Source organism: Callorhinus ursinus, unplaced genomic scaffold (assembly GCF_003265705.2).
Source record: "Callorhinus ursinus isolate GAN/ISIS: 27379988/994484 unplaced genomic scaffold, GSC_fseal_2.0 scaffold5, whole genome shotgun sequence".
Classification (NCBI taxonomy): domain Eukaryota; kingdom Metazoa; phylum Chordata; class Mammalia; order Carnivora; family Otariidae; genus Callorhinus; species Callorhinus ursinus.
In genome coordinates this window covers 79945207-79969487 of record NW_027397067.1, presented here as the reverse complement: position 1 = coordinate 79969487, position 24281 = coordinate 79945207, and the positions used below count along the sequence as shown (strand labels likewise).

At 47.6% G+C, this 24281-nt stretch overlaps 1 protein-coding gene across 4 annotated transcripts in view; it reads left to right on the top strand.

Annotated features, from left to right (window-relative positions):
- The window catches only part of TRAPPC9 (trafficking protein particle complex subunit 9), a 544520-nt gene that overhangs the window by 152089 nt on the left and 368150 nt on the right, over nt 1-24281 (top strand). The gene's annotated exons all lie outside the window — the stretch shown is intronic.

Here is a 24281-nt window from a genome sequence, read left to right as displayed (position 1 = left end):
TTAGGGCCCCTCCCTTATGACCTCACTTAACCTTTATCACTTCCTGATAGGCCCTGTCTTCACATACAGGCACGTTTGGGGTTTGGGCTTCAACACAGGAATTTGGGGGGCCACAAGCATTGAGTTGAAGGGTATGGTTTGAGGCAGTCAGCAGATTCTGTCGTTAGAACTTACTAACTACGTAAGTTTGGGTGAGCGACTTTGACTTCTCTTAGTCTCCTAGTTTATGAAATGATGATGAGCATCTCTAGGGTTGTTGTGAGGATTTGCACTCCACCTGCAGCCTGGTAAAGGTTCAACAAATGTTAGTTATGTTATGTTCCCCCATCACTCATCCTCCGTAGCATGACATGACATTTAACTGTCTCGTATTATGAAACAAGCACTGGACTGGGCTCTTGGACCACAGGATGAGTAACGAGGAAGGGTCTGTCTCCTGAAGGACAATCATGATGATAGCAGCTAATATTTAAGAGGTTTACATGAATCAACTCACTTAATCCTCGCAGCAACCGTATGAAATAGGTGCTATTAATGTCTCCACTTTACAAATGAGGACATTAAGGCCTAGAGAGGTTGAGTAATTTTTCAAAGGTCACACAGTTAGGAAGTGGCAGAACTGGGTTATGAATCCAGGCAGGCTGACTCCAGAGCCTGTCCTTGTAACTCTTCTGTGGCCCAGGGGTCAGCCGGACAAATAAGTACGGGATTAGAGCGCCCCAAGATGCAGGGACATGATGAGATGTAGCTCACTTTATCTGGTGGGGTCCTGTAGGGGCTCCCAAAGTTGATGTGTGACTTGGGCCTGACCTGGGAAGCTTCCTTGATGAAGAAAAAGCATGGGCTTCCCAGGCCTTGCAAGAAATCCACTGGTACAGAGGCCCGGAGGCCTGTCAGTTTTGAAGTGGGTTTTACCTCCAGGGATGAGATGTTTGTCTCTCTCTGGGAATGGGACTCTGTTTCCCAGCCAGTCTCTCAGCCGTACGTGGGTGCTCAGGAATGATGCTGTCCCATTGAACTCAAGCGACAAAGCTTAGTTATGGTTTCCTGTTCCTGTGACGGGGACTGTCTTCTTCCCTCTTGTGCCCCTGAGGCATCTCCGGCCACACTGGCCACCTTGTCCCCAGAGCGTGCCCAGCTGTCCTGCCTGAGGGCCTCACCCGAATCGCTCTCTCCCACAATCAGCACACCCACACCTCACTGTTCAGACGGCAGTTTGGAAGTCTCTGCTGTGGAGAGGCGGCCCCCAGCACATCAGCTGGACCAGCACCCCATCCCTCGTCATTCTTGTCAAAGCACCTGCGTTCTTAACTGCACTTTTTCCTAGAAGTGTCATGTTGGTTTTTCCTGTCCATCTGCCTCCATCCTCTAGATGAGAGGTTTTGGGGAACAAGGACCCCATGTGTCCTATTCAGCCTGTATTCACAGTATCCAGGCCACAACGGAGAAAGAGCCTTTGCACATTTGTGGTCAGGATGAGTGAGTGAGTGCCTCTTCCCCATCTCCTTTCCTTAGTAAGCGGGCTCCACGTTCAACGTCATTACCTCTCAGGGCCCCACCTTGGAGCACTGTCATCCTGGGTGTTAAGGCTTCAACGTAGGAATTCGGGGAGGACACAGTCCATAACACTCGTCATGAAATTTGCTCTCCTGTGTGCTCTCTAGTGTTTAACCGTAACGAGCTTCCTTGTATAATAATAATATTTGATTAACATTTTGTTGGGTATATTATTAACAAAGGTAGAAAAGCAAATTTACTGTTGGACACATTAGAAACTGTGAAAATGTCAAGTGGATTTAACATTATACCAGGGCTTAAAGAATATTAGATAAGATGGATTTTTTTTCTGTTTGTAAACTGCTTGATACCACCAGACTACGTTTTTCTGCAAGTAGAGGGTTACGGGCAGAGGTTCTGACTTTTCTTTTTCCCAGGAAGGGAGTTTGGCAGAATAAATGGTGCCTCACAGCTGTCCAGGGAGTGCTTGATTAGCTCTCATCCCAGGGGCATGTCTGGGCTAGTAGACTTCCAGCCAAGCTACCTGGCTGTGAGGAGTCAAGGACCAAGGACGGGGTGCTGAGTTGGCTACCTGCCAAAGGTGGTGGCACGCTCTCCCTGAGAGACACGACAGGAGGCCTGCAGGGGGAACCGTACCCTTCTTCCTTGTGGTGGCTCTGTGAGTTCATGTGCTCAGGCAGACAGGCTTTGTTAGGTTACTGTGTTTCTGCCTTTTGTTGTAGAGCTCTGGAGTATTGCTTTTGCCCTTCCATGCTGAAAGTAAAACTGTAGTCCGAGATTCATAGCCTGGGAATACCTTCTTCTATCCTTTAAAATAAAACCAGATCAAAGGGAGCTAGGATCATGATCACTAAGTGGTTTGTAAATATAAGACTGGCCTAATTTCCCATCAGTTAGCTACAGCACACGTGTGAAATAGAACATGGTGGTTACTAACCAGATGCCCTCTTTACTGAGGATGGTTGTTTCCACAGCATATTGTAGGATTTGAGGCACAGAATCTTAATGTCCACAACCAGGGCAAGTCTTATAGAGGAGAAAAGGTGGGCACCAAGGCCCACAAAAGACCTTCCAGGGTCTGGTGAGTGGATGATGCATTGTATGTGTAGTTTAGGCTAAGGAGTCAAGAATTTAAGAAACAAAACAAACAAGAAAACAAAAACTCCCCCAGACTCTCAGATACAGAGAACACACTGGTGGTTGCCTGAGCAGAGGTGGCCGGGGGGCCGGGTGAAGTAGGCAAAGGGGAGCAAAAGAGTGCACTGACCTGGACCAGCACCGGCTGGTGGATGGAAGTGTTGAGTCGCCGTGTTGCACGGCAGAGCTGACATTACACCGTGGGCTGACTACATTGGCCTAACACCAGGGAGGCCGTGTGTAGCCCTGCCTGGAGTCAGCTGTGACTGACTCCTCATCTTGTCCTGGATTTAATAAAAAGACTCGAAGGACATTTTTGGGACCTCAGCGTTCTGGATGGGGCACGGGAGCAAGGACCTTCCTTGGCAGCCACCCTGCACAGCTGAGGAAGTGAGGGGCGGGCTCACACACTCTCGAGTCCCTGAGGGAGAAACCCCAGGCTCTTGGCGTTGAGCTGTGCCGAGGGGTGGGAGGGGTGGCACGGCCCTCCTCAGCATGTCCACTTGCGGAGTTTTTTGCTTCTGTGGTATGCAGGCTCTTCTCCTGGAAGAGAGAAGGGCTTCTTCTGGACTCCTGGACCTCCACAGAGGCTCTCTCGTTTGTGGGTGATTGTCTAAGTCAGTGTGCTTTGGGGGGAAGATGGTAGAAAACTCTTACTCCTCTATGATGACGATGCCACTCTCTGCAAAAGTAGTTTTGAACTGCTTTTAATAATTCTTTTGATTGAGATAATGTTGGTATTGGTATTCGGAAACTATGTATTGATGTGGAATAAAGTGAGTAATTAATTTTGTGACAATCTGATTCTAGCATCTGGTCTTGAACTAGGATTCTCGTATGGAAGAAAGGAGGTAATAGATGTAAGAGAATAGAGATTAAGTAAACACCTTGTAGTCCAGGCCTTGAATAAAAGTAACAGCATGAAAGGGCGCCTGGGTGGCTCAGACAGTTAAGCGTCTGCCTTTGGCTCAGGTCACCATCCAGGGTCCCGGGATCGAGCCCCACGTCGGGCTCCCTGCTCCACGGGGAGTCCGCTTCTCCCTCTGCTTCTACCCCTGTGCTTGTGCACAAGCACATGCACTCTCTCTCTCTGTGTCTCTCAAATAAATAAGATCTTAAAAAAAATGAAATTATGAGGTAATTTAAAAATAAGTCCACCTATCTGTCTGCCCTGTTTGCGGCCAAGGCCTGGAAACTGACCATCTCCCAGAGCAGGGAGCTTTCCGAATCCCCACGTCATGGTCGGGAAGCGCTCCTCCTGACTCAGAGAAGCCAGGGCTCCTTGGAGTGGGCCCGGTCCTGGTCTGGAGCGGGAAGTGTAGTCGGACGATCTTGACACATGGTGTGAGACCTCTAGCAAGGACGCTGTCAGAGTGAACTGAGGTGGTGTCAGGCAGACCGACCGAAGGTGCTGCCACTGACAGTTTGAGGATCACCAAGGGTGACAGCCATTTCAGTCCTGTGCTCTTCATGCTGCTAGAGCCTTCCACCTTTGCACGTGACAGGGAACCAGTTCCTTATTTTGAACATGATAAGTAATGGGTGTTTATTCTGCTTTTCCATGCATGTGTACTGTTGGACCCCCCTCAGCAGTGGATGAGGGGGTTTCTCTTTACCCAGGTGCTCGAGCTAACGGTTGAGGAGGGATGATGGAATTGGAATACCATTGTTTTGTGGTCCCTGATAGATGAGTGGACCAAAACTGTGAGCATCCACCTAACAGAGGAAGAGACCACCAGCCATTACGTTCCTCCTTGGGGGGAGAACACACACCTCCCGAACATCGCACCTGACACCCATCAGTGCTTTGGATCCAGCTACCGATTTGCAGGGACTCGGACGACAGAAAAACTTGTTAACCAGCACCAGCCCAGACTCGGGCCACCTCTGCAGCCCAGCCACCTGCTTTCTTCAAGGGGAAAGTGTAAGGGGAAACCGGGGTGGAGTCAGGGACAGCTGCACAGGAGGGTGAAGGTGTCAGTACCACTCAAGGACACACTTAAAAATGATTCAAATAGGGGCGCCTGGGTGGCTCAGTCGTTAAGCGTCTGCCTTCGGCTCAGGTCATGGTCCCGGGGTCCTGGGATCGAGCCCCGCATCGGGCTCCCTGCTCCACGGGAAGCCTGCTTCTCCCTCTCCCACTCCCCCTGCTTGTGTTCCCTCTCTTGCTGTGTCTTTCTGTCAAATAAATAAATAAAATCTTTAAAAAAAAAAAAGATTCAAATGGTAAATTTGACATGATGTATATTTCACCCCCCCCTCAAAGGGGTAAAAGGGCTTCCTGGAGTTGAACTTTGCTAACTTAAAACAGTACATTTAAACACCATATTTGAAAACACACCGCACAGTTAAGCACAAGCGCTCTCGGCTCTGTGCTTGGGTAGCAAGACAATTAAGAAAAGCATGGAGGGCACCTGGGTGGCTCAGCCGGTTAAGCATCTGCCTTCAGCTCAGGTCATGATCTCAGGGTCCTGGGATGGAGTCCTGCATCGGGCTCCTCGCCCTGCTGCTCTGCCCACTTGTGCTGTCTCTCCCTCTCTCTGTCAAATAAATAAAATCTTAAAAAAAAAAAAAAAAAGCAAAGCATGGAAATGAGTGCCGTGAGGCCAGGGCAGGGCGAGCTCCAGGGGAGGGAGGACGTTGTGATGGAGATGAGGCCAGTGGAGGCTCCCAGGGGCTGGCAGAACCCCATTGCTTGAGCTGTGCAGTGATTCCAGTAGATCTTCATTCAACAGCGTACTTTATGCAGCTTGGTCAGTGTTCTGTTTTACCATAAAATGTTTCTAAAAGAACAAAAACATTAGAAATGTTTTCATAACATGGCTTTTGCATGATAGCTTTTTCATTGTACCAGATTGAAAAATTACATTTATCCGTGAAGTTTTTCATCCAGGCATTGTCTTGAAGATCACATCAGGATGCTGTGCGTGCCTTTTTCTGGGGGAATGTTTGAGCATAATGAACTTTTAGCGAGATTGACGAGCTAGTGTTTTGATTTTACTGGGGTTGATGCTTTGGATGGAAACCGTCCTCCAGGTTTCTGCTTCTGGAAAGTGAATGAAAGCATCACCTGCTTTGGGTTTCCTTTTTAGTCAGTTAATTTGGTTTTCTCTTTCTGTACACTTTTTTGGCTCTCAATTTTTTAGGAGAAACGTGAGCTTTCTCTGCTGACCATTTCTGTCGGATGCGATAACCGAATGTGGCATTTCCGTTTGACTGTGGGCCACGGCGATGCTTAGCAGCAGAGACCAGGCGAGACGAGACGGCCTCGCGTCCAGCCGGCTTTGCCACACAGGAGCCTGAGTCCCAGAGGGCGAAATGATTTGTTCAACATAATAGTGCCAGGGGCCCTGCTCAGCGCAGGGAGTTTGTCCTGCTGTTCTGTGCCCCTTCGCTCCCTTAGGGAACAGACAGGACGATATTCCCAGGCTCATGTTCGGGGTGGCTGTAGAGGATGGAGTGCTGTAGTTCTGTGGACACGTGGAGACTTGGCAGTTTTCGTAATGGGCATGTGATACTAGTACATGGGAGGCGTCTTACCCATCGCAGGGTGGAGGGTGGGAGAGGGTGAGGCTAGATCCTTTCCTTTAGATTATCCACTGCTTTTGCATCTTGAGAAGGAACCAGCTGACATTGCTGAGCGGAATTCACTGTCTCATGAACTTTGATGCTGTGGGGAGAGGGTGCTTCTCTGCCTCATAGACCCCCCCACCCCGCTCATTCAGAGGCTGCGGACAAACGTGGGTCTTGTCGCCTCCTGCCAGCAGGCCATCCTCCAGTCCTCTTCACAGAGGCCACTGGGCAGAGATGTTCTCAGCTTCCTTCTCGTATCTGGAGTATGTTTGTATTTCCGTCTGTTTGATCCTGGAGGGGGAGTTCTCTCTAATCAGAGGTGAATTCTTTGACTTGCGTTCGGGATCCTCTCCCTTTGGACCTTTCAACTTGACCACTGGTTTTTTAAGTCATGGTCCGCGGACAGCATGCACCAGAGGCTGCTTGATAACATGGAGCTTCCTTGGCCTGCCAGCCCTTCCGAATCCACCTCCGAGGGCCCTGGCCTGGGATCTGTGTTTCTGACAGGGTTCTCTGGGGATTCCTCTGCACACTGAGGTCTGAGCAGTTTTGTACCAGTCCCTCAGTAAATTTGCTCAATATTGATCTTAAAATCTAGGTAACAGAGAACAAACCCTTTCCTCAACCATGGCTTTCTCCCCAGCTACTGCTTTTCCCTTTCCTTCCCTGTCCCTGTCCTCAGCTGCTGAGGCCAGGCCTGCCTCTGGGTTAGGGCACCACTCATCAGCCTCCGTGAGGTCTGGGTGCCCCTTCCTCCCGCCACACTCAACCGCACTGGTTCTGTCTTCTTGTCTGTATCCCAACTAATGACATTCCTAACAGTTGGTCCTTAGCCCCCTTTTTTTAAATGTCATATTGTTCTAAATGATTTTAACGGCTCCCCAAACCTACAATTCCAACTCTGTGCTGAGACTTTAAAATCTTTATTTCTGCTCCTGAATGCCACAGCTCTGTTTTCAGTTGGCTTCCTGACATTGTCACCTGGCAGTCCCCAAAGCAGCTCATGTGCAACCCATGCAGACCCCGATACGCTGCGGCTCACCCAGACCTGCGCCTCTTCCTTTGCTTCCTCTGTGGAGGAGAGCGCTGAGCGCTCAGAAGTGGACTGTTCTGTTGCTGCTAAAGCTCCGTCCACTCCCCACTGAGTCCTGTGTGTGCTGTCTCCTAAACGTCCCTGTGTCCCTCCCCCTCTGCCTGGGAACCACTGTTAAGAACCTACAAGTCTCTTGCCACTGGCCTTGCCTTCTGGAATCCATCCTCCGTTGTGTTTTTGCTTTTTCTTGAAAACAAATGTGCTTCTGACTTTGTAGTGTAACATCCTGTATAATCTGGTCCCAACTGACCCCCTGCCCTCCTGGCCTCACTTTTGCTGGGGCCCCCTTGCATTTCATACTTTGGTTGTCCTGAAATATTGTGTTGAGTTGCTGCCTTTTCCTCCCTTTGCAATGCCTGTCAGCCTCCGCCTGCTGGCCCCAGCTTTGGTCACTTCCTCTTTGAAGGCCTCTGCTGGCCTGGGTGTTACTTTGGCACCTTTGAGTGCTATTAGTTTCTTCCATACTGTTCCAGCACCCAGCACAGGGCCTGGCTCAGAGAAGATTCCCAGCAAATATTTACTGAATGAGGGATGACAGGCATGTCGTGAAGCCACATTGAGTGTCCCTAACCCTGCGGTCAGGGAAGGGAGAGCTGTCTCGGCTGGATGATCAGACTTCTGGATGCATGGCCCTTGAATGGTGCCTCACTGAAGGGACACCAGAGGGTAGGGTTGGAGGTGATGGGATAGAGGACTGGGCGGAGAGAGAGAGGATCTGGGTAGGATGGTGGGGCAGGTGGGCTGTGGGAGGCCTGAAACTCCGGAGAAGCACCGTGGGCTTTATTGGAAGGTCCTGGAAATCCACAGAGAGCGTTTCAGAAGGTTGATGTGATGGAGATTGTTTTGAGAAGGTGGGTGGGTGGATTCATCTGGATGTGGTAGGTGACAGGTGTAACAGCTCAAGGGTGAGGCATGGAGGTCTTAAGCAGGGGAGAGCCTGGTTGGCTGGGGAGGAGGGCTTCGTGCAGGAAGGAGACGCCAAAGACTTTCTCCCCCGGGCAGCCTTCCCTGAAAGACTTCATTTATGTTTGCGGCCCGGAGTTTAGTAGCTGGCCAGTTTGGTGAGCTCCTGTTAGAATTTATGCTGTTCCCTGTGGAAAAATCCATTATTTTCTTGCCTGAAATGCCTCATGCTTATTATGCTTAAGACAGGCTCTACCTACGGGAAGGTGGACACATTCAGTTCTTTGTCCACAGTTGCAGACTTATATTAAACCATATTTCCAGGGCGCCTGGGTGGCTCAGTCCGTTAAGCTTCAGACTTGTTCTCAGCTCAGGTCTTGATCTCATGGTTGTGAGTTCAAGCCCTGCGTCGGGCCCTATGCCGGGCTCCATGGGAGCCCACTTAAAAAACCCAAAAAACCCCAACCCTATATTTCCATCTGGCGTCTCATTATGTTTTTCTTCTTCACAGTTTCGTGATAACGGGTACTTCGGCTTACCATTGCGGCCCGGGGCCGAGAGCTGCTGCTGTGGGATATGTACTACATCCCCTTGTGCTGGTGCCTCACCCCAGCACTGTGCCCTGAAAGTGGGGCGCTGGTCCAGGTCTTTGTCAGGGTCTGCTGCTCTCTTTGAAAAGAAATACGAATTCTTGGAAATCTCAGTCTTATAAAGAGAAGTGACTCGTTCTGAGTTATCCAGAAATCAAAGGTGGTGGAGTCTTGATGCCGTATCTCTTGTCTCTTTGCAATTCCTAGATGCCCGAGGCTTTCACACACATGAGATTTTACGAGGGTGGCCAAGGATCTTATTGAATCGTGGGTTTTTTCTGAGGCTAGAGAGTATCAAGGACGGCAGGAGCTTACCATGTTGAGGGCATGTCCTGTTGGTCCTCGCAGATCTGTTGCCAGACCCCTGAGCTGTGGTGCTGCTGTCCCCTCAGATGGTGTTTGTCTGGCGCTCGCAGCTCTGTGGCGTCTCTCTCCTGGCGCGGGTCCCCAGCTGCTGCGACCGTGTCTGCAGTTTGGTCTTCCTCGCGTACACATCTTACGGGCGGGGCTGGCATCGTCGGTGTCTTTTAATTCCAGCTCCTCGCTCTGTGCCTAGAGCTCTCCGTTTCCTCTGCCGAGTTGCCCTTGTCCCCTTCAGCCTTGCACACAGAGTTCCTCAGGGCTCCTCCCCAGGCCCTCCTGCATTTTCTGAGTTCCCTCTTTCTCAAGACTCTCTCCTGGGTTCACGTGGCTTCAGTAACCATCCCACCCAGGCCAGACATCCTCTCTGCACTCTTGGTCCGTGTATGTGACCACGTGTCCCGTGAAGCTCTTAATCAGGGGGGGCAGGTGAATCTGGGTGGAGGTTTGGCTGGTGGCTGATGGTCCTGGGTTTCCATCAGCGCCCTCAGGCACAGTCTTTGCTGATCCTTGCCTTGCAGGTTAGGGCTTTGGTCTCGCAGGGAGAGGGGAGAGGCTGGGGCTAGTGCCGCGGCTGGCATTCCCCTCCCAAACAGCTCCAAGGAGGCACGGTTTCAGGATCCTACAGCAGCCCCCAGGAGCTTTACACTCTTGGAGCCCATGCAAGGCCTTTAGCAATTCATGAGCCATTTCTAGCTGAACCTTTTTACTGGCTTCTGTGGTGTCGAGCAGAGGCCCATGTGGGCAAATGCTGGGGGCCCTGCTTCTCAACAGAGATTTCAGGTGAGTTTTCCCTGTGACTTTAGTTATCCGATCAGTTTGGGAAAAGTTGGTTTTCAGTTTACCCAGCTTGTTCTTTTTTCTTTTCTTTTCTTTTTTTTTTTTTTTTGCAAACCTAAAACATTCTTTTATTTAAATTCAGCCATGGATTCTTTACACGAAAACCATGGGAATGTGAGCAGAAGCCTGTATCCAGCTTTTTTCTTAAGGGTGGGAGCAATGCTGTTTTCAGTTCTGTACATTTCCGAGCTGAACTCAGAAATCCACCTCCTGGGTTGTAATGCAGACCTGCGGTCATTTTCACATTGTGTTGGCCATTTGTCAGATCACACTGCTTTTGTTTTGTGTTCAGTGGGTTATCTGCTTCCTTTCTGAAGGGCAAGATTAGCAACGCGCCAAACAGCCTTTCCGATGGTGTGTTCAGCCCGTACTGCCAACCAGCCTTCTGACTCCCCAACGGTAACTTCACAGCTTGGTGGCTCAGCCTGGGGAAAGGTCAGCTTGCCCGGCTTCCCTGGAGCTCTCAGGAGCACATCTGTGGGTGAGAAAAAGCTTCACAACACCCCGAAGCCGAGTTCTTGCCCCAGACCTCCGTCTAGTAACCCGCGGCGGTGCCTGTATCCCCGGGCCACTGTTAACTGCAGGTGGGAAGGTTGACTCAGTTGGCTGATGAAATTCAGGTGGGAAGATAACTTTTTAAACCACCAGGATAGAATGAAAACCCAGCTGGCTGTCATTCATCAGCAACAGGTGATCCTTTGCCGGCCCCTGTGGAGCTGAAGCCTTCAGGACCATTGATCTCCCTGCTCTCATTACTGCCTTTCCAGCCAAGCTGGTGGGGATTTGCTGGCAAGCAAATTAGGTAGGTGTTCAGTAGAAGGGATTCAGGAGGTTTTGTTTTTCCAAAGAGAAAGGGATGATTTTTATGGGTCACTGCAGGCTGGTTTGCTGTGAGCTCTGCCTGTTGATCGCACCACGTCTTGTTAGGTTTGTCTCCTAAGTATTGCCGGCCCTTCTCTTCAACCCTTTCCACCGTTTTAGGGTTCTGGTTGGTCTCCCAGCTGCTCACTGTGCTCTCTGTCCTTCCTAGAGCAGAACCTCACTGTGTCGTCCTGTTGGATGACTTCCCAGGGCTTGGCATTGACTCTGGATCAAGGCCCCGGTGTGGCTTATGTGGTCCAGCTCTTGTGGCCTGTTTACCCTCAGCCGAGCCTCTTCTCTCTCACTGAGCTCGTATTTCAGAAACAGGAAATCACTTGTGTCGCTCTAACTTGCCGTGCTCTCTCAGGCTTACTGTTTGGGGGCCGGCCAATAGCTCTCTGACTTGGCTGCACTTTGGAATTGTGGTGGTGGTGGGGGGGAATCTTTAAAACCTCTTCCTGGGCCCCACCCTCAGACATGATGGCTCGATGGGCGTGGGGTGTGACCTGGGCCCCCCGGGGTTTTTAAAGTGTGCCAGATGATTCTTGTGTGCAGCCACGTGGGGGAGCCACTGATAGGGACTGTCTTCCCTCTGGTTGGAAAACTCTGTCCTTGTCTCAGGCCGGTTGTTCCAGACTCCGGGCAGACGCAGCTGCTGCTCATTATCCATTTCCTGCTGGGGCAGGTCTCCTCTCTAGACTACCGTTGAGGCTTTTAGACATTTTCTGACCTTTGATTTTCCATGTATATTTTAGATTCAGTTTGTCAGAGTCCTCAAAGTAGTCTGTTAGAATGCTGAAGGGTCTGTGTTGACCTGTACATCAATTTGGGGAAAAATTGACATTTTTATGGGAGTCTTCATATCTATCAATATTGTCCACTTATTTATCATCTCGAGTGTCTTTCAATAACACTTCAATTTTCTCTATAAAGGTCTTAAAGTATTTTACTAGACTTATTCCCAGATCCTTATTTTTGTTAAAAAGGTATTTGAGTCTTTTTATAGAAATACGACTTATACGAAGTAATGAGCACAGGTGTTACTATACAGCTGGATAAATTTTTATTAAGATTTTATTTATTTTAGAGAGAGAGAGAGAGTGTGGCATTGGGGAGGAGGTGAGGGAGAGAGAATCCCAAGCAGACTCCGTGCTGAGCACAGAGCCGACATGGGGCTCTATCTCACAACCCTGAGACCACGACCTGGGCCGACATCAGGAGTCAGACCCTTAACCGACTGAGCTGCCCAGGCGCCCCTGATGAATTTATATTTGTATACTCTGTCATCCTTGCAGCCAGCACCCAGCGCCGGATGGGGTAACTTGCACCTCTCCGGTTTCCTCGAGTTTTGTCACCGGTGAGAACTCTGCATAGAGAGGACTGTAACTGTGACTTCTGTCGTCAGACATTAGTTTTGCCTGTTCTCGACTCAGGGAAGAAATAGAGTATAAATAGAGTATACACTCCTGTGTGTCTTTTTTTTTGCTTTTGCTTTAAACAACACATTTATTCAAGTTCTGGAGGTCAGAAGTTTTGTTTTCCTATTCAGCATTATGGCTGAGATTCCCACATGTTGTTGCGTGTTGTGTTTGTTCCTTTTTATTGCTGGATGTTATTCCACTGTGTTAAAATGCCACAATTTATCCACTCATGATGGGCGTTTGAGTTGTTCCCAGCTTTTGGCCATTATGAATAGCTGTAGTTTTTCTGGCACAGGTATTTGATGGACATGAACCCACATAAGCCTATGAGTGGTTTTGCTGGATCGTAGATCATATGTATGTTTAGCATTTATAGATTTATAGCCATCCAGATTGTCAGCGTGCTTGTTTGGATTTACACACACATCATCTGCGTGAGAATTCTGCTGCTCTGGATCAGTCTTTTAAATTTTAGCTCTTCTGGGGGCGCCTGGGTGGCTCAGTCGTTAAGCGGTTGCCTTCGGCTCAGGTTGTGATCCCGGGGTGCTGGGATCAAGTCCCGCGTCGGGCTCCCTGCTCGGTGGGAAGCCTGCTTCTCCTTCTCTCACTCCCCCTGCTTGTGTTCCCTCTCTCACTGTGTGTGTTTCTCTCTGTGTCAAATAAATAAAATCTTTAAATTTTAGCTCTTGTCCTTGTGTGGTGGTATTTCAGTCTGGTTTTAATTTGCCTTCCCCCGATAACTAATGATGTTGCCCAGTAAAAACGGAAGAATATATTTTAACAGACACGTCACACAATTGTATGTCTGAGTGATAAATAAGCATATGAAAGGTGTGCAGTTAACTGGCTTTAATTTTTTACAGCTTTATTGAGATATAGTTGACACATGATACTGTAAGCTGCAGGGTCCTGATTTGATTCACTCCAAAATGATGACCACCCATAGCTTTAGCTGACCTCTCCATCACACCCATAATTAATTCGTTTGTGGTGAGAACATTTTTAAAGTTTTCATTTAAATTCCAGTTAACATACAGTGTAATTAGTTTCAGGTGTACAATACAGTGATTCAACACTTCCATATAACACAGGGCTCATCACAACAAGTGTCTTCCTTCATCCCCATCACCTGTTTCCCCCGCCCCCACCCCCACCCCAACCCCCTCCCCCTCTCTGGTAACCATCAGTCTGTTCTGTATTGTTAAGAGTCTGTTTCTTGGTTTACCACTCTGTTCCCCACCCATCTGCTCATTTGTTTCTTAAATTCCACATATGAGTGAAACCATATGGTATTTGTCTTCCTCTGACTGACTTACTGTGCTTTGCATAATATCCTCTAATTCCATCCATGTCATTGCAAATGACAAGATTTCATTCTTTTTGATGGCTGAATAATATCCCATCGTACATATACCACATCTTGATGCATTCATCAGTTGATGGACACTTGGACTCTTTCTATAATTTGGCTATTGTTGATAATGCTATGAACATTGGGGTGCATGTATCCTTTGATTCAGTATTTTTGTATTCTTTGGGTAAATCCTTAGGAGTACAATTGCTGGGTTGTAGGGTAGCTCTATTTTTAACTTTTTGAGGAAACTCCATACTGTTTTCCAGAGCAGCTACACCAGCTTGCATTCCTATGTGGTGAGAACACTTAAGATCTACTTTTGTAGCAACTTTGTGTGATATACAACAGTTTAATATGTTATGTTATATATAATCACAGTGCTGTGCACTAGATCCCCCAGAATGTATTTATCTTCTAACTGAAAGCTTGTACCCTTCAACTGACATTTCCCCATTTCCCCACCTCTCAGCTCCTGATAACCATCAGTCTCTGTTTTTATGAATTTGGCTCTTTTAGATTCCACATATAAGTAATACACAGTATTTCTTTCTTGGACTTATTTCACTTAGCATAATGCTCTTAAGGTCCATCCATATTGTTGCAAATGGCAAGATTTCCTTTCTTATGGAATAATGTTGGATTGTTGATATACCACATCTTCTTCATCCCATTCCTCTGTAGATGGATATTTAAGTGGTTTTAGTATTTTGGCTATAATGTTAACAATAAGCATGGGAGTCAGATACCTCCTTGAGATCCTATTTTCATTTCCTTAGGGTATGTACTCAGAAGAGGGGTTGCTGGATCATAAGGTAGTTCTAAATTTTTGAGGTGTCTCTGTACTATATTCCGCAGTGGCTGTACCAATTTTACATTCCCACCAACAGTGCACAGGGGTTTCCTTTTCTTCACACCCTCGGCAACCTGTACCTCTTTTTTGATGACTGCCATAAGACGTGCGAGGCGATAGCTCATTGTGGTTTGATTTGTATTTCCCTGATGATGAGGGATGTGGAACACCTTTTCAGGTAGCTGCTGCCTTTTGTAGGTCTTCCTTCAAAGACTCAGTTCTTCTCATTTTCAGGTTGTTGGTTTGCTACTGAGTCGCATGCATTCTTCATATATTTTGATACTAACCCCTAGCCAAATAGAGAATTGGCAGAAATTTTCTCCCATTCTGTAGTTGCCTTTTCATTTTGTTGATTGTTTTTTTTGGCTGTGCAGAAGCTCAATTTGTCCCGCTTGTTGATTTTTGCTTTGGTTGCTTGTGCTTTTGGTGTCCTATGAACAAATTGCTGCCAAGACCAATGCTAAGGTGGTTTCCCCCTGTGTTTTCTTCTAGAGTTTCATTGTTGAAGTTCCTGTGTTTAAGCCTTCATCTATTTTTGAGTTAATTTGTGTGAATGGTGTCAGATAAGGCTCTAGTTGCATTTTTCTGCACGTTGATTATCCACTTTCCCCAACACCACTTATTGATGAGACTGTATTGAGTATTCTTTATTCTCCTGTCAAATATTAGCTGACAGTATATGTGGTAGTTTATTTCTGGGCTCTCTGTTCTGTTTCATTAGTATGTGTGTCTGTTTTTATGCCGGTGCCATATTGTTTTGATTATAGGTCTGTAGTATAGTTGGAAATCAGGAAGTGTGATACCTCTAATTTTGTGTCCCCCCCCCCCCCCCCGCCCAGGATTGCTTTGTCTATTTGGTCATTTGTGGCTACATAAACATTTTAGGATTGCTTGTTCTTTTCCTGTAAAAAATGCATTGGCATTTTAATAGGGATTGCATTGAATCTGTAGATGGCTTAGGCTAGTATGGACATTTTTCACAATGTTCTTCCAATCCATGAACAGGGGATACCTCCATTTATTTGTATCATCAGTTTCTTTCATCGAGGTCTTAACGGTTTTCAGTGTTTAGATCTTTCACTTTCTTGGTTAAATTTATCCCTAGGCATTTTATTATTTTTGATGCTATTGCGAATGGGATTTTCTTTATTTTTCAGATATCTTACTGTTAATGCATAGAAAAGTAGCTGACTTCAGTATACTAATATTCTATCTTGGAACTTTACTGGATTTGTTGATTAGACTTAACTTTTTTTTTTTTTTTTGGTTTAGTTTTAAGGATTTTTTGTAAGATTGGATCATTTGCAAATAAAGCCAATTTACTTCTTCCTTTCTGATTCAGATGCTTTTTATTCATCTTGCCTGATGGTTCTGGCTAGGACTTCTGATACTATGTTGAGTAAGATTGTGAGAATGGGCACTTTTGTCTTGTGCCTGATCTCAGAGGAAAAGCTTTCAGCTTTTCACCATTGAGTATGATAACTGTGGGTTTGTCATATATGGCCTTTATTATGTTGAGATACATTCCTTCAACATTCAGTTTGAGGGTTTTTATCATGAAAAGATTTTGAATTTGGCAAATGCTTTTTCTGCACCTACTGAGATGATATGAATGTTATCCTTCATTCTGTTAGTATGACATGTCACATTTATTGACTTATGTATGTTGAACTGTCTTTGCATCCCAGGGAGAGATCCCACTTGATCATGGTGTATAATCCTTTTAATGTGCTGTTGAATTTGGTTTGCTAATGTTTTATTGATGATTTTTGCATCTGTATGCAGTGGGGATATTGATCTGAACTTTTCTGGTAGTGTCTTTGTCTGACTTTGGTATCTGGGTAATAGGGCTGGCCTTGGAAAATGAGCTTGGAAGTGTTTGCTTCAGTTTTTTGGGAGAGTTTGAGAAGAACTGGCATTAATTCTTTAAATGTTTGGTGGAATTCCCCAGTAAAACCATTTTAGTCACCTGTTTTAACCTAGTTTTTGAGCTAATTTTTTAAAAAGATTTAATTCATTTTAGAGAATGCTCACGAGCAGGGGGAGGAGCAGGAGGAGAGGGAGAGAGAGAATCTCAAGCCGACTCCAAACTGAGCACAGAGCCTGACACAGGGCTCGATCTCATGAACCTGAGATCATGACCTGAGCTGAAATCAAGAGTCGGACGCTTAACTGACTAAGCCACTCAGGTGCCCATGAGCTAATTTTTGTGTGTAGTATTGTGATACACATTAGATGCTCATAAATATTGAATAATGGAGTGGACATTATAGGATATTCGAAGTATGTCCTGGTTTTAAGTATGAAGTAACTACTAATATTCCGTTCTAATCAGGTAACAGGACTTACATGATCTTTTTCTTGGTTTTTATGAAGCACTGCATAGTTGAGTAAAGTAAGCAGTTATAGTGCATGTTTTCCCCTTACAAGTATTTGTGGAGTATCCATTTTATCCCATGGACTGTACTGTTCTGGGGATTGTCCTCAGGAGTAAACTGATACCCAGTCCCTACCCTCAAGGAGCTCAGAGTCTGGTGCGGCACTGTCCAACAGAACGCTCTGTGATGGGACAGCATTCTGTTCTGAGCTGTCCGACAGGGTAGCCATGAGCCACATGTGGCTTTGATCTTTTGTGATGTGGATGGTACATCTGAAGATCTGAAGTTATTATTTGATTTTAATTACTTTAAAGGCCCATTATCTAGTGGCTACTGTTAGCACAAGTCTAGTGAGAGAAACCAGCAATTTTACAAATGAATGAAAAATTGCAACTTTGCTAAATGCTAGGTAGGAAAGGTGACCATATCATTGGGAAGGACACGGTTTAAGGGGTCAGGGAAGGCTTTACTTTGGAAGTGATGATGGAGGTAAGGTTTGGAGAAAGGGCAGGACTGAAGGAGGTAAAAGAGGGTGGGATGGGGAGAACAGTTTTTCACGCATGGGTAAAAACTCTATGGCAGAAAGAGCAAAAGCAGGTCCCGGGAACTTACGTTTTTGAACAGTGTGAGTGTATGAGTGAGGGACACATGCACAGTTAGTTTTTGAGAGACTTTACCCACAGGTATTAACACTAATTTGTTGGGGAAGAAAGGTTTTGTGGGATGCTGGGGTGTACTTTTTGATAGCTCCGTAAATTAATGTTCCAGGTGGAAACTGTCAGACATGTAGTTTCTGTGATTTGGCTGGCTGACGAATGAAGAGGTAAGGACATTCCCTGTCTTGTAGGGATGCTCAGTGCTTGAGGACTGCTGTGAAGAGCGCACAAAACATTCAGGTTGTACTTTGAATTTCTTGTTTCTTAGGAGAACAAGCACATGGCATGATTTGCCTTGGGACAGCACCGCTCCCCCTTTATCATCTCGTGAAAAGGCCTACTACATCCAGTCTCAAACTGGCAGTACTCTGCTGTTCCTTCCCTGATTTTTATCCTAAGATAACACATGCTAATTGAGCTATTTCTGTGGCTGTCTTGGGAGAAAGGATGTTTGTTTGGGTTTGTTTTAAAGTAGAAATGGAATAACACGTGTAAACAAGGTGTACAAGCTGTAAGACCTGAGAAGAGCCCTTTATCACCTGTTGATGAGTGATGCTGGTGGTCTTGCCCAGGGCTGGAGGCAAGGGTTGGCAGCCCCACAGCTTTGATTCCGTGTCCAGACCCCTTCCGCAGTCTGCTTCTGGACAGACACAGGGAATACCCTGTAGTTCGAATCCAGGTCCTCTTATCGCTTGGTCCTTTGGGGACTACCTTCCCCTGTGCGCACAGGGAGAAGGCCTGGGCCGGGGGAAACGGGGGCCATGGATGGTGCCACAGCTGCTTGGAGAAGGAGAGAGAGGGGGACAGCAACTCCTGCCTTCTCGGGTGGGGGTCAGGTTACCACAGTCCGTCCAGTTGTCCCCAAGGTCCTGGCCAAGAAGTTTCCTATTTCCCACCTCGCCCAGCGTGGTGACCAGGAACCCCCCACTCTTCAATCCATTCGGGCGTTCTTCTTCTACAGGGAAGTGATTTATTGGTGTTTTTTTTTTTTTGAAAATTGTCCTTGGGGGGGCGCCTGGGTGGCTCAGTTGTTAAGCGTCTGCCTTCGGCTCAGGTCATGATCCCAGGGTCCTGGGATTGAGCCCCGCATCGGGCTCCCTGCTCGGCGGGGAGTCTGCTTCTCCCTCTCCCTCTCCCCCTGCTTGTGTTCCCTCTCTCGCTGTGTTTCTCTCTGTCAAATAAATAAAATCTTTAAAAAAAAAAAAAAAAGAAAATTGTCGTTGGATGATTATTCCTTCATGAAGTCCTTCATTCACAAAATCATTCATTGGTTCCTCTCATGTTGTTAGATGCAGGCTTGTAGCTTGGGCTGCCGTGTCACACAGCTTTAGGGGGCCTTTGCATCCCCGTCCATCTGACTGATGGCCCTGGAGGTTGGCCTTGGGCCCCCTGTGTGCCAGGCAGTGGTCTGAGGGTGCGAGGCCTTTCCCATCACTTAGTAACGGAGGAAATGATGAGGTGCATGTGCTCACCCAGCAGATCTTCCTCCATATGCCTCATGCTAGGTGCCGTGATAGGCGGTTCAAGTGCAGACGAAAGATGTGCAGTTGCTGCCCAAGGTGCTTCCGGTCTGGGGGAGAGGTACATGCAGGGCACTGTTGTCCATGCCAGGGTCTGTGCGTGCTGACCAGGGGCGCTGCCCGTATTCGTCAGCGGCGTGCAGAGGTGGCCGACTGCTGGGAAGTGTTGACTTCTCTCAAAGGTGTCCAGAGAAGAGAAGGCTGCACTCGCGGACGCACATGTCCGGGCTCTGTCTCCGGCAGCCACGAGCGTTCTTATCTTGGGCTGAGTGTCCCCTGCTTCAGTCTCACCCACTAACCATCTTTAGGGGACACAACTCTGTAATATCCTGATGCCAACAGAACTGCTACATGGTTTTAAAGTCCACTCTAGTTGGTCTCCTGTGTGGCCAGGGACTCAAATGGTGTCCCTTTCCAGCAAAGGGAAGCGTTGTCATCAGGCTCCAAGGTGGGATCTTACTGGAAACTGGCTCTTGCTGCCCGTTGTCCCCCTTGGGTGTTGTGAGGAGGCCTTGCTGTAGCATGGATTTCACCCTTGGTTGTCTGTGGTTCCTGACTCTCGGATGTGTTCTTTGATGAGCGTTACGTGGTCCTGTCTCTCAGTTTTAGAGGTCATGCCCTGTTCTTTCTCAAATTGCCTGCTCATTTTTGATAGTCTCCTCTTCCTTGTTCTTTTGAGTCCTTCTAATTATCGACAAACATTAATAGCTCATTAACAACTTTCTTGGAAAATCAAACATACACTTACCAAAGGACCCAGCCATTTTTCTCCTGGATATTTAACGCAGAGAAATGAAAGCATATGTCCATCCAGTGACTTGTACAGAAGTGTTCAGAGCAGCTTTATTTGTCATAATCAAAAGGTCGAAGCAGTCTAAGTGTTCATAAGTAGGTGAATGGATAAACAAGTTGTCAGAGCCATTCACTGGAATTCTGTTCAATTAAAAGCTGTCTACCGTGGATACACATAGTATGTTAAAATTAGCTCTTAGATGCATATGCTGAGCGAGAGAAGCCTGACAGAAAAGAACGTATAATGTGTCCGATTCCATCTGAATTACCTTCTGGAAAATGCAAACGCACCTCTGTTAACAGGAGTGCTTACGTGGGGCTAGGAGGAGGCTTGGGGAGGATGGCGATGGGTAGAGGCACAAGGGTGCACAGGGAAGGTTGCCGTCGATGGATGTGTTCCCTGTCTCAATCACGTTGGTTGTTTGAGGAATGTCAGCTCCCCGAGTTGTATACTTTAAACTTCTGCAGGTTATTCTATGCTGATTACATCTCAGTAAGGATGTTAGAAAGGAGAGGGGTAGAGCTGCAGACCACCCAGGGCGGGTGTTCACAGGGAGCATCTGGGATGTGGGAGGAGCCAGGCTGTCCCTTGACGGGAACACGAGTGTGGTCCTAGATGCAGGTGGGTGGAGGAGCAGTGATGGGGGGGGCTCGTCCTCCCCTCTCCTCTGGTTGCCTCTCTGCTTCTCCTGGGGTCGGCTTCTCAGCAGGGAGGGGGCAGGGGAGCGGGTGGTAGTGACTCGGGGGGAGAGGGAAGACTTCGGATATGGTAGGATGCTCAGCGGTGGCGAGAATGGGCCCAGGCGTGTGGTTGTGTGTCTGAAGACATACTGCTTGGCACCGTGCGTGGCTTTCCCTCATTGATCTCGGGCTTCAGGTGCCACTGTGGAGAACGTAGATGGAGTTAGCCTGAAGTGGGGTCTTGTCAGGTGAGCTTAAGGGGAGACCAGGCAGGGGGATGATGGGTGCTTTCCAGGGAGGGGTCACCAGCCGTGCCCCGGCCAGCAGACTCCGGCCTGCTGCCTGTCTCGGGTTCCTGGAACGCAGGCACCCTGTGTGTTCACGGATGTCGGCAGCTGCTGGTGCCCACGGCAGAGACCTGGAGCTCACAAAGCCGAAAATACTATCTGATCCTTTAGAGAGGACGTTTCATGCCCTTTGGTTTGACTGTGGGACCTAAGGCTGGAGAAGGAAGTGAGGGCAAGGGGGCTGGCGGATGGAGAAAAAGTACAGGGAGTAGATGGGAGCTGCCAGAGGTCAGAGCAGGTGTTGTGGCGGTGTGGGGATAGGTGAGTGTCACTCCGGTAGATGGAAAGCACAGAGCACAGGTTCTACGGAGGAGCTCCCGTCTGTGGGCCTAGGAAAGCAAGCTGGGAACCACCCACACGCTCACTGGGTAGTTATAAAGCAGCCACGTACGTGCAGGTTCCTGAGGCCCTTGAAAGCACAGGCCTGAGTGGAGCCTCCAACAGAGGGAGTCCAGCGTCAAAGCAGGGCTGCCGTGGGAGTGAGGACTGCTTTGTCTGGATGGTAGATGAAGGCCCCTGTTACTACATGAATTTTCTTTCCTAAGCCTATCCTAGAGTTTCTGAGTGAATGAACTCCCTGCTTTTCCTATGGAAATTGAGGATGAGTATTGGCTAATTTCTGAGCCAAATGCTTCTACTCTTGGTTTTCTGGAGGATATTTTATGATAGCTGGATACCAAATGGACTTTTTTTTTTTCTTTTGGCACCCATGGATTTTAAGAATAAAAATGCATCCTCAAAATATATTTTGCCTGGAATAGCATATTGACAAACCCCTACTGGGAGATCATTGTCTCTTTCTGCCTTTGAAAATGTATTTTGTTCTAGTTATATCTTATTCCAATCCATGTAACTTGTCATGAGAGAAATTTATGCTCAGCCTTAAGCATTAGATTCTTTTGAAAGTGTGCAAAAATGGGCACATGCCTTGAGATCCACCAGTGGAGATGGATGCTAAGCCATTGTGAGGCTCCTTACAATGGGTTTAGGGTCACGTGGCTTATGGGATGGTACCTGGTGGGCCACACAACAGCCTGGCTGGTGAAGTTTCATAGAAGCTCACGTGGAAACGGAAGTGTGTTGTTGCAGTTTTGCTGGGTAGACCCAAATCCGACAGTCCTGCATCCTGTATCCACTTCTGATGAGCTGTGTGGTGTTACTAAGTTATGTTCTCGGACTCTTCAGCTTCATCTACAGAGTCGAAAAAAACCAGTGCTCCTTGCAGGGAGTGGGGGACTGTTCAATGGCGTGTGCTGGGGCCCAGGGCCATGCCCATCACACGTAAACACTGCCACCACCCCTCCCCCCACTACAGCTGTTTGTTGTGACTGCCATTTCTTTCTGCCTCATGTGTCCCCCTTTGAGCTGTCAACCTCTCACGTTGTCACTGTGGTTGGGATGCAGCTGAATTCAGGAGCCTGTTATTTTAGTGTACAAAATTGTATTTCTGAATTGCCCACAGAGATGCTCTTAACAGAAAAATTAAGCACTATAAACAGTAACTATGCCGTTCTCTCAAGCTTAGTTTGGTTCATTGTGATCTAGCAGACTCATCCCATTCTTAAATACCCCAAGAAACCCACTCCACTCTGGTCCTCCTGCTAGGCTGCCTCCGTCTGTTTGTAACTTTTTTGGTCTTGTCTTCCCATTAATTGTCATTCCAATCTGTTCTCTGTTCTATTTGTGATGGCCTGTGTTGGCAGAAAAATTGCCCAAGTGATGGAGCAGAATTTTCTCTCCTGCAGCCCAGCCCAGCTGGAGAGCTGCTCGTCCATGGGCATGGGGGTGAGGGGAGGTGGGGGGGGTGGTTTGCTCCTGGAGCACTTGGTTTGCTCATCTCCTCCCTCCCTTGTACGGTGGCTCCTCTCCAGCCCCATCCTTGTCTGGGCTCCAGCCTCTCTCCCAACATTCCAGAGGCTCCTTTCTGTCTTCACTCATATTTACCCGTTACCTGTGTTTTTCATCCTCAGTTGGATTAGAGGGCAGAATAGTCTATAAAGACGCTGTAGAGAGATTTTTGTAGTCTTTTTCTGAGCTTGAAGATTATAGGTTTTTGAGGTTTCTTTGAAGTTTTGAGGTCTGTGTCCAGAAAGGCACATTTCAGATGTAATTTTCAGCTTTTTTTTTTTTTTTTTTTTTTGCTAAGTGCATATCCTAGATGCTTCCAGTTCGAAGACATTGCAGATTTGTATTTTCATGGATTCCCTTGAAGTGGTTCCCATTTTTGAGCCAAGAAAATAGAGGTTCAAAGGGTTGTGTGAGCTGCTCAGATTCTCTCAGTGTGGTGGGAAGGATGGCAGCGTGAAGGCCCCATACCTGTGTCTTCATAGCATATCATTCAAAGGAAGATACCTCCCACCCGCAGCTTCTCCCCCTAGAATTCATGGATGAAATCTCCTACAAAGACTGTGTGTGACCCTTCTGGTATCTTCTGTTTGGATCAGCTACTGTTGATGGGATGCTTCCATTTCTGGCCATGGCTGGATTAAGGCTACTCCTGGTCCTGTCACGGCCAGCTGGGTGGAGAAGGAACAAGGAGAAGGGGGGAGCTTGGCTTTACAACACCCTCCCCTTGCAGTCCAGGGCTCCGGACCACTTGCAGAAATGGAGACATTAGCATTGTGTTAGTGTGAACAAGGACTGGTGTTTCCAAGGCAAAAAAGAACCCGTGTCCTTTGGGAGCTAGTGGTATTTGTGTAATTTGCTGATGATGGGAGCTTTCCCTAGGGAAGAGCAGGGTACATCGTGTCCCAGGTTGTGTGTGAATGTGTGAGTCAGAGTGACATGGATAGTATTTAAAATACTTTTGGGCATCTGGCCTTCACCCATCAGAGGATAACCTAGGGGCTGAGTGACCGTGGTCTTGAGCACCGTCCTTGCTCACAGGCTCCATCTGACCTAGAGTCTAGGACAGGTTGCTGACAAGTGTGGGTTTAGGTTTTGCAGTGTCTGTGTTCATAATGTGAGCCCTCTTGCAGACTTGCAAGCCCCATAGTGTGGTAGAGACCTTTTCTAGATGGTGCCCATGGTGCTGAGGGAGTGGACAGCGGGGAGGGGAAGCTCCTTCAGCTGTAACATCTGTGGGCTGGGGCTTTGAATGATGGGATTTCAACAAACCAAGAGTTGATGGTCGCATGTGACTTTGGGGTGATAGAGTTTTTGGTAAACATGGTGTGTAAACCGAGTGAAACATTTGGCTCTGTAACTTATTACTTCATTGCCTTAATATTTACTGAGAGTTTATGACTTGCTAGAGCCTGTGTGAGCTGCTGTGGGGGAGATAGCAGTGAGTTGAGAATTCTGTCTTCAAGCAGCTGATACTCCACTAAGGAATCTAAGACCTGTGCGTAAGTTGCTCTAATAACACAAGCTGTTTCTGTTGAACAGGTGCCAGGTCCCAGGCATTG